An 11,562-nucleotide genomic window follows, 5' to 3' on the forward strand; every position below is an offset into this window, starting at 1 on the left:
CGCTTTAAATATGTCCTGCCACTCCCTTCTGACTTGCAGGATTTCTGCTGAAAGATCAGCTGTTAACCTTATAGGTATTTACTTGCATGCTATTGGTTGCTTTCCCCTTGCTGCTTTTAATATTTTTTCTTTGTATTTCATTTTTGATAGTTTGATTATTATGTGTCTTGGTGTGTTTCTCCTTGGATTTATCCTGTATGAGTCTCTCTGTGCTTCCTTGTCTTGATTGACTATTTCCTTTCCAATATTAGGAAAAATTTCCACTATAATCTCTTCAAATATTTTGGCAGTCCCTTTCTTTATTGCTTCTTCTTCTGGGACCTCTATATTTTGAATGTTGGTGCATTTAATTTTTCCCAGAGGTTTCTGAGACTGTCCTCAATCCTTTCCATTCTTTTTTTCTTTATTTTGCTCTGCAGTAGTTATTTCCAGTATTTTATATTCCAGGTCACTTTTCCATTCTTTGCTTCAGTTATTCCACTATTGATTACTTCTAGAGAATTTTTAATTTCATTTATTTTGTTGTTCATCATTGTCTGTTTGCTCTTTAGTTCTTCTAGGTCTTTGTTAAACATTTCTTGTATTTTCTCAATTATCTTTTGAAGATTTTGGAACATCTTTACTATCATTACTCTGAATTCTTTTTCATGTAGACTGCCTTTTTTCTCTTCATTTGTTTGTTCTGTTGGGATTTTACATTTCTCCTTCATCTGCTGTTTATTTCTCTGTCTTCTCATTTTGTTTAACATACTGTGTTTGTGGTCTCCTCTTGGTTGGCTTCAAGTTTGTAGTTCTTGTTGTTTTTCATGTCTGCCCCCAGTGGGTAATGTTGGTTCAGTGGTTTGTGTTGGCACCCTGGTGGAGGAGACTGATGCCTGTGTTCTGCTGGATGAGGATGGATCTTTTCTTTCTGATGGGCAGAACCACACCTGGTGGTGTGTTTTGGGGTGTCTGTGAACTTATTACGATTTTAGGCAGCCTCTCTGCTAATGGGTGGGGTTGTGTTCCCATCTTATAGTTGTTTGGTATGGTGTGTCCAGCACTTAAGCTTGCTGGTCATTGAGTGGAGCTGGGTTTTAGCATTGGGACAGAGATCTCTGGTAGATCTCTCACCACTTGATATTATGTGGGGTCAAGAAGTCTTTCATCATCCAATGTCCTGTCTTCACTCTCCTACCTGGAGGCTCAGGGCTGACACCTGGCTGAAGCACCAAGACCTTTTCAGCCACACAGCTTTTGGAAAGTCTGAGATCTCTGCCACTTTTCAATAGGTGTTCTGTAGGACTCATTCCACATGTAGATGCATTTTTGTATTTGTGAGGAGGAAGGTGATCTTCACATCTTACTCCTCTGCCATCTTGAAGGTCCTCCTCCTTCTAGCTTCCTCCACACTCTAAAGTTGAAAATCACCTTTTTTCTCGATTCTTGCCTCTGTTGACCATTGTGTTCCCCCCTTACTCAGTAAATTTCCCACTGGGCCTTCATGAGCCCTCCTCTCCCTGTCTCATAATGTATTCTTGAGAAAGTTCCATGTGTACTTGAAGAGAATGTGTATTCTGCTGTTTTGGATGGAATGTTCTACATATATCTCTAAAGTTCACCTGGTGTAATGTGTCATTTAAGGGCAGTGTTTCCTTATTGATTTTCTGTCAGTATGTTCAGTTCATTGATATAAGTGAGGGTTTAAAGTCCCATACTATTATTTTGTTTCTTTAAATTTCTCTCTTTATATTTGTTAATATTTGCTATGTACTTTGGTGCTCCTATGTTGGGTGCATATACATTTGCAGTTTTTATATCTTCTTTGATTAATCACTTTATCATTTATAATGTCCTTTTTGTCTTGTTATGGTCTTGAATGTCTCTTATTTTTCTGAGTATTGCTACACCCAGCTTTCTTTTTATTTTGTTCCATTTACATGGTATACCTTTTTCCATACCCTCACTTTCAATCTGTGTGAGTCATTAGATTTGAAGTGAGTCTCTTGTAGGCAGTGTTATAAGGATCTTGTGTTTTTATCTATTCAGCCAGTCTGTGTCTTTTGCTTGTAGCATTTGGTCCATTTACATTTAAAGTAATTATTTATAGTTATGTATTTATTACCTTTCTGTTAAATATTTTCTACTTATTTTTGTAATTTTTTTTTTTTTTTTTTTTTTTTTTGGTGGTATGTGGGCCTCTCACTGTTGTGGCCTCTCCCATTGTGGAGCACAGGCCCTGGATGCACAGGCCCAGGGGCCATGGCTCACGGGCCTAGCCACTCCGCAGCATGTGGGATCTTCCCAGACTGGGACACAAACACATGTCCCCTGCATCAGCAGGCAGACTCTCAACCACTGCTCCACCAGGGAAGCCTTGTAATTCTTTTTTATTGATGAATACCTTCATCATTATGTTTGGATTCTTTTCTCTCTGTGTGTGTGTGTGTGTGTGTGTGTGTGTGTGTGTGTGTTTCTAATACAACATTATGTTTGGATTCTTTTCTCTCTCTGTGTGTGTGTGTGTGTGTGTGTGTGTTTCTAATACAGGTTTTTGGTTTGTGATTATACTGAGGTTAATATATAACAACTTATATCTCTATGTGATTAATTTAACTTGATGATCTCTTAATTTCAAACACATTTAACCACCTTGAATTTTTGTCCCCCTCAACCCTTCCCATTTAATGATTTTCACATTGCATTTTACTTATTTTTCAATAATTATTGTGAGTATAGATGTTTTTACTATTTTTCTCGTTCAACCTTCCTATTAGCTTTAAAGTATATTTGTCTTTACCAATTAGTTTTCTTTTTCTTTAATAATTTTTATATTTCTAGTTGGGGTCTTTTCCAATTAATGAAATTCCTTTAAAATATAAAGCCAGTTTAGTGGTGTTAAACTCTTAATTTTTGTTTGTCTGTAAAACTCTTAATCTCTTCAAATCTTAATGATAGCCTTACCAGGTAGAGTCTTCCTGATTGTAGGATTTTTCCTTTCATCACGTTGATTATATTGTGCCACTCCTGGCTTACAAAGTTTCTACTGAAAATCCAGGTGATAGTCATGGAATTTTCCTTGTATGTAACTATTTGCTTTTATCTTGGTGCTTAAGAGTCTATCTTTATTTAATTTTCCCTTTTAATTGTGTATTAGTGTAGACCTCTTTGTTTTTATCTTATTTGGAACTCTTTATAATTCCTGGATCTAGATATCTCTTTCCATTCGCAGGTTCAGGAAGTTTTCATCCGTTGTGTCTTCAAATAAGTTCTCTGCCCCTTTTTCTCCTTCTTCTCCTTCTGGGACCTCTATAATATGAATGTTAGTATACTTGATATTGTTCCAAAGGTCTATTAAAGTATTCTCTATTTTAATTGTTTTTTCTTTCCTTTTATTCAGTTTGGGTGATTTCCACTACTTTGTCTTCCAGTTCTGTTCCTCTGTATCATCTAATCTACTGTTGATTCCTTCTAGTGTTTCCATTATTGTATTCTTCTGCTTTTGAGGGGGTCTCTTTTTATATTTTATAAGGCTTTCCTGAAAGTCTCACCACATTCATCTATTCTTCTCCTGAGTTCTTTGAGCATTTTTATGATTAATACCTTGGACTCTGTATCATGTAGATTGCTTATTTCCACTTCATTTATTTCCTTTACTAATATTTTATCATGTTTATTTGTTTTAAATATATTCTTCTGTCTCATTTTGCCTAATTCTCTATGTCTATATTTATGTGTTAGGTAATTTGGTTATATTTCTCAGTCTTGGAGAACTAGCCTTACATAGTTGACATCCTGTGGGGCCCAATGGCACACTCCCTTCTGGTCATCAGAACTATATGCTCTAGGGGTGTCCCCTGTGTAGGCTTCATGGTTCCTTCTGTTGTGACAGGGCCAAATACTATTGGTATATTGGTAGGTGGTTCTGGGCTTTGATCTGGTTGACTGCCAGATGCTGCCTTATGTGGTGGCTGCTTTCCTGCTGGTGTGCTGGGCAGGGTCCTGGGACAGCTGGCTGTCAGATCTGGGGTGAGGGAGCTGGTATCATCTTGCTGAGGTGTGGCTATACCCTTAGCACTAATAGGCTAGAGGGAGAACTCCAAAATATTACTTGCCGGTACCAATGCCCTCTGGTAGAAAAAGCTCCCCAAGTTAGCTGGTTCCAGCATCTATGTGCCAAGTGATATGTCCCAATTGCTTCCTGCCTCTCTGGGAGGCTCTCCAGTTCAGCAAGTGGGTCTGACCCACCACTCCATTCCAATTACTACTTCTGCACTAGGACTTAGATTGTGAGAGATTTTGCATGCACCCTTTAAAAGGAAATTCTCTGTATACTATAGCTCTCCAGATCTATTGTATGCAAGCCCTGCTGGCCTGTAAAGCTAGATGTTCTTGGAACTTCTCTTCCTGGTGCAGGACCTCCAGGCTGGGGAACCCAGTGTGGGACTTGGACCATCATTGATTATCCTCTTATTTGTGTGTTGCCTATCTGGGAGTATGGGTCTTGACTGTACAATGTCTCTGTCCCTGCTACCTGACCCATTATGGTTCCCTGTTTATTTAGTTGTGGAAAATCTTTTCTGTTATTTTTCAGGTTATTCTCATTGGTAGTTGCTCTGTAATATAGTTAAATTTTGATGTGGCCATGGAATGAGTTGAGCTCAGGGTTTTCCTTCTTCACCATATTGGGCACGATTCTACTCACCTCATTTTGGATTATGTTTTGATGGTCCATGACACACTGACCATATGCTTAATATTAATACCTAGTACATTGCATTATGAATAATACATGCATTCTATTTCTTTAGTCTTATGAGAGGCAGAAAAAATGAACTATTTATCCATGTAGCCATATCAGAGCTGTCATAGTTGTTGGTAAATGTCAGATAATAAATGCTTATTGAATATTTTCAATAACAAATGATATTTGAGTTGGGTATTGAAATTCAAGTAGTGAAATCCAAGTATAATAGGTATGCATAATAGTCAGGAGAGGCTAAGATATGCTGCAACAACAGGCAACCTTAATATCTGGTATTTTACCATGAATTAGAAAAACAATAGGTTTTTCTCTCCCTCAACACAAAGTTTGATGCAGGTCCATGTAACTTTCAAGGACAGCCTGTCCTATATATGTTGACTCAGCTTGCATGTCTGTTTCAGGCTCATGTTACTTCCTTATAGCTTGCTTTATAAGCTTCACTAGCTTTCTTTTAATTCCTTGAACATTCCAAGATCATTGTTACCCTGAGGCTTTGCACGTTCTGTTCTATGTGGAACACTTTAATATATACTCTGCTAATTCTTCATGTGTCTTAAGTCCCATGAAACAACTCCTCAGTAAGGCCATTCATGACAACCCAAAGGATTACTCACACACACCAGCTTCACTCCAAACCATCACCTGATCTTACTGGCTTTATGACATTTAATAATAATTAATAATAATTTAATAATATTATACATTTGCTTATAATGCTCATTGTCTCTTCTCTCCTTTCCTCTACATTCTAAGATATAAGATCTACAAAGCAGGAGCTTATCTGTTTTGTTCACTGATTTTGCCGCAGCAGCTAGAATAATACCTGACACTTAATAAATAATTAACCAACATTTTAAAAGTGAATAAATTGTTTGCAATAGCAAGAAGATATACTAGAAAATTCTTAAACTTCAGAATACCAGGAGGCTTCAAGGGGGTGCAAACTTTTTCTGTCAAAGTCTAGATAGTAAATATTTTACGCATTGCAAGCCAAATGATCTCTGTGCAACTATTTAACTCTGCACTGATTCTGCCATTGTAAGACACAAGCACCCATAGACAGAATATCAACATATGGGTAAAAATGTTTTACAACAAAGTTTACCAACAAAAATAGGCAGCAGCTGCAGCTGGACTTGGTCTGACGGCATAGTAAACTAACCCTTGCCTCAGATAATGATGGCAATGAAAATAAGAATAGAGGAGAACAGGTGTAATAAAGAAACTTGAGAAGTGATGTTGGAAGTTTCTGGTGAGTAAAGCATGAGTTATTGATAACCTTATATCATCTGTTTCTTCAACCTGCACTTCTTAACCTGTAGAAATCTTGTTCATTTTTAAGAACAAGCTCTAATTCTACACCTTTGAACAGGCTTTCAAAGTCCTCAACAGAGTTCATCATTTAACTAAACAAAATATTAAGCTTATGTTTTTTAAATTTCTTCTCTGTCTAATACAGTTAGCAATTCACACATTTCCTCAATTCATTATGAAACCCTCAGGAGCAGAGATCATTTGTTTTGTCACCTGTTTTTGTTTTGACATTGCATTTTCCATTACACTTGGCCTACTGGCTTGTACATATTTCATAATTTCTAATGGAACTATTGAATGAGTTAATGATTGAATCATTTTTTGAAGTGCAGAAGTTCAACTTCCACTTGTTAGTCCCCATCAAGAAAATATCCACAGACCACATATTGTGGATCATAGACAATGGTTTGATAACTTATGTTTTATCCCCAATTTCTGCTTGCAGTGATGTAGTATTTTCTAGGCTGCTCACATGCCTTTCCATTGGGATATCTCTGTCTTAAATCCCCATACCCCACCCCACAAAACTTCACTGCCTGCCTCATGTGAGACATAAAATTAACACAAAGACCAGCCATGTATGATAATTAATAGGAACAAAATGTCTAGGATGAAATAAGGTATAAACTAGATGATGTAAATGCAAATCCCAACATAAAGTGATAAAGAACTCTACTTTGAGAGAAACTTGTCTCCTTGAGACTTTTTTATACTGAAAGATCAAATGGAAAAAAATATCTTAAAGACTCTGAATTTCATGAAAGCAGTAAATTTTCTTCCCCAATGGCTTGAAAGGTTTAGACTATTTCAGCCCAAATATTGTATTTTTTTTCCATTGGAGAGAGAAATTTTAAAGAGGAGTTGTAAAGTAATAATGATTATTTTAGCATTGCAGTTGACCCTTAAACAATACAGGTTTGAACTTTGTGAATCCATTTAAATGTGCATTTTTTTTAACAAATATAGAGTCAGCCCTCCATATTAACAGGATTCTCATCATGGATACAGAGGGCTGACCGTAGTGTGTGATTTTATATAAGGAAATTGAGCATTTGTGGATTTGGGTGTACACAAGTGTTCCTGGAATGAATCCCCCATGGATATCAAAGGGTAACTGTATTTTTATTATAAAAATTACACATATTCGTTTTCAGATTTTTTGAAAACTGCAAAGCTATAAAGGTAAAAATAAAATTTTCTACTAATTTTAATAATCAAACTCAGTTTATGTGCTTATATTTCTAATCAAGTAGTTTTTTAAGGTATTAGAATCATGGGCTTTTTAAGTTAAAGTTAAGGAAATTATATTTTCTAGTAGCCTTCCACCTCAAAAACTGAGTCGTAATCTTACTGTCATAGGTAAAGAGAGATTGGATTCTGCTATGGAAAAGAAAAACCCGTGTATATATTTCTAATCTAGATTTCTGGAGTCCATTTAAAAAATCATCATAGAAACCTGGCTTTTGGTTTTGACTTGCCATGGACTCTATAAAGTAGCAGTCCATAAAGAAATGAACAGATTTCCAAAACTTCTGTAACTACTAATTAACTTATCACAGCCTAGGTCTTGTGGGCTAGATCAAAGAGTTCTAATGTCCCATAAGAACTCAAGATAAGAATTAGAGTCATGGAAATTTTACCTTTTCTGGACCCACTTGCTGGGAAAACAAGGGAGAAGGAGATAGAACTAACAGGTTAAAAATGAGTATTCTAGTCATTTTATAGCCCCACCTTAGGACCAACCTCAAGGGGTTGAGGATTTAAAAAATATCTAAAGAGGTATGAGAAACCAAGAATATTAATGCAAGTAGTACACTTACTAGGGATTATATGGAAAAGCTAAGGAAGACCTGAAATTTTCACTTGTAGCTACATCTAACATAGCATAGAGCATGAAGTGGTGGAAGGAGGCATTTAGGTAAGGAGGCTACAGCAGTTCTCATAATTTTGTCTTTGCCTTCTACTCAAGGGATCAATAAATGTTATCATTCTCTTTCAGGATATATAGAGAAGAAAAAAGGGGAAGTGATACAGGAATTTTCTTATCCATCTGGGCAAGAATTAAAGAGGTTGATATGGCTCATGTATTTATAAATGAAAAAATGGATGGTTCCACAGACATCAGTGATATGACCAGCAATTTCCCCCAAATAGCAAAATAAAGAGCACACTACGCCACATGGGGAGCCCTCCTAGGAGACCAATTATTACAGACAATGAACCAGAGAAGGCCAGAACATTCTACAAGGATATGAAACCCCTTATCCTCTTATTTCTCTTTATACACACTGTACCATCTTGGACGAGAATATGTGTGAGAATGGAACACAAAGCATTCATGCCCAGCAGACAAATGAGATACTAGTATCTGTATTTTTTTTTTTCTTTCTACATTTGCTCATGTTTATTTACTGAATATTCATATATTGCAGACAAAACATACATGTAATAATCATATTGAATTCAGACAAAGTTGGGTAAGCTTCAGTGTTAATCATAGTTCACAACAGATTTAGTGTATGACTTAACTTGGGTGACAATTTCATCTCCTGAAACAGCCAAAATATTTTCAAGAGTTACTCTGGAAGCAGATTGTTCATAACAACTTACCACACAGTTTATTTTGCAGACAAAGTAGTCATTTTTGCTGAGATGATCATCTTTTCTGGCACTGTTGACTTGGCCAGTAGCCTGTCCTGCTTTATTTTTTTTTTAAGAGTATAGTTTCTTTACAATGCTCTGTTAGTTTCTGTTGTACAGCAAAGTGAATCAGCTATATGTATACATATAGTCCCCTCTTTTTTGGATTTCCTCCCCATTTAGGTCATTACAGAGCATTGATTAGAGTTCCCTGTGCTATATAGTAGGATCTAATTAGTTATCTGTTTCATACACAGTAGAGTATATATGTCAATCACAATCTCCCAAAAAATCCCACCCCTCCTTCCCCCCTTGGTATCCATAAGTTTGTTCTCTACGTCTGTGTCTCTATTTCTGCTTTGCAAATAGTTCATCTATACCAGTTTTCTAGATTCCACATATATTTGTTAATATATGATATTTATTTTTCTTTTTCTGACATACTTCACTCTGTATGACAGTCTCTAGGTCCATCCATGTCTCTGCAAATGGCACTATTCATTCATTTTTATGGCTGAGTAACATTCCACTGTATATATGTATGTACAACATCTTCTTTATCCATTTCTCTGTTGATGGACATTTAGGGTGCTTCCATGTCCTGGATATTGTAAATAGTGCTGCAATGAACATTGGGGTACATGAATATTTTTGAATTATGGTTTTCTCAGGGTATATGGCCAATAGTGGGATTGCTGGGTCATATGGTAGTTCTATTTTTAGTTTTTTAAGTAACTTCCATACTGCTCTCTACAGTGGCTCCACAAATTTACACCCCACCAACAGTGTAGGAGGGTTCCCTGTTCTCCACACCTTTCCCAGCATTTATTGTTTGTAGATTTTTTTTTTTTTTTGATGATGGCCATTCTGACTGGTATGAGGTAATACCCCATTGTAGTTTTGATTTGCATATCTCTAATAAATCGTGATGTTGAACATCTTCTCCTGTGCCTCTTGGCCATCTGTATAACTTCTCTGGAGAAACATCTATTTAGGTCTTCTGTGCATTTTTTGATTGGGTTGTTCAGTTTTTTTGATATTGAGCTGCATAAGCTGTTTGTATATTTTGAAGATAAATCCCTTGTTGTTGCTTTGTTTGCAAATATTTTCTCCCATTCTGAGGTTTGTCTTTTTGTCTCATTTATACTTTCTTTGCTGTGCAAAAGATTTTAAGTTTAATTAGGTCCCATTTGTTTACTTTTACTTTTGTTACTCTAGGAGGTGGGTCAAAAAATATTTCTGTGATTCATGTCAAAGAATGTTTTTCCTCTAATATTTTTATAGTATCCAGCTTTACATTTAGGTCTTAACCCATTTTGAGTTTAGTTTTGTGTATGGTGTTAGGAAGTGTTCTAATTTCATTCTTTAACATATAGCTGTCCAGTTTACCCATCACCACTTATTGAAGTAATTCTACTAATAATATTTTCCTGAGGCCTCAGCTATCAGTGTCCTTGCCCCACAGTGAGCCACAGCCTACCTCTGCCTCCCCAGGAAGCCCTCCAGTATCTCTAGGTAGGTCTGTGGACCCACTGTGGGTACTGTGGGGATAGTTCAGACTCTGACCTGGCCCAACTCCCATACGTACTTGCCCCCGAAGTCCATAGCTGCTAAAACTAGACTAGCCTCAGTTGTAGAAACACTTGTCCATTCAGATATTCTATAGACAGTGTTTATCAAGCTGATTGTGGGGATTTAACCTGTGCTTGTGCAGCTGCATGGAGAGATTTTTGTTTCTCTTCCTTAGTCGCACAAGCCCTCGGGCTCAGCTTTGATTTTGGCCCCATTTCTGCATATGGGCTATCCTCAGGCATCTGTTCCCTGCCCAGGGGACAGGGGGTAAAAGCAGTGGCTGAATGGGACACACTTACTCAGGCCAGGGAGGGGTAAGGCAGCCACAAGTGGAATGTGGGTGAAGTGCCTGTGGTGGCAGAGACTGGCAGAAATTTGAAACAGACTGGGGTGTGCTGTGGGGTCTCCTGTGGAAGTTAGACCCAGATCACAAGACCCTTGGCGGTTGTGGGCTGTACAGGTTCCCAGGAACCAGGAAGGTGTGGGCAGCAACCAGACTTTGCTAACAAGACCCTTGCTGACAGTAGTGACAGCAGTAGCAGTTCAAACTTGCCTCTAGGTTTTGACATAGCAGCTATGGCTTGCACCAGTCCCTGGAGCTCATATAGGGTAGGCAGTGCCTGCCACGTGGGAGTGAATGGAGAAAGAAGTTCCTATGGTGGACCTGCCCCTTACTCTTGCACTCCCCAACAATGGCCCCTCTGCCTCTCTGGAAGACCCAGGCTTCTTTGTATACTCCCTCAGCTGTGGCACACTACAACCTAGCCCCCTCAGGTTGTCTTCATGTAGCCAACCCCAGTCCTCTCCCTGGGGTCTGACCTCCAAAACCCAAGCCTCAGCACTCATCCCCCACCTGACCAACTTGGGGAGTGGAGAAATATCTCAGGCTGGGGAGTGCCAGTTGGCACTGAATCTCTGTGCAAGTCTCTCTCAGCTTTGTTCTCAACACAGCTGTCACTGTGTTTTCCTCCAAGGCTCCAAAGTTCACACACTCTCCCTTCCCTACCAGTGAGGGGACTTCCCAATGTGAGGAAACCTTTCCTCCTTCACAGTTCCTTCCCAGAGGCACAGGTCTCATTCCAACTCCTTTCTCTCTTTTTCTTTCACCCTACCTAGTTATGTGGAGATGTTCTTGCCCTTTTGGAAATCTGAGGTCTTCTGCCAGCATTCAGTAGATGCTCTGTGAGAGTCGTTCCACATGTAGATGTATTTTTGTTGTTTCTGTGGGGAGAAGATGAGGTCCACATCTTACTCCTCCACCATCTCGATCCCTCTGCACGCCCCCCCCCCCC

The sequence above is a fragment of the Neophocaena asiaeorientalis genome, unplaced genomic scaffold (assembly GCF_003031525.2).
Source record: "Neophocaena asiaeorientalis asiaeorientalis breed wild unplaced genomic scaffold, Neophocaena_asiaeorientalis_V1.1 scaffold195, whole genome shotgun sequence".
Taxonomy (NCBI): domain Eukaryota; kingdom Metazoa; phylum Chordata; class Mammalia; order Artiodactyla; family Phocoenidae; genus Neophocaena; species Neophocaena asiaeorientalis.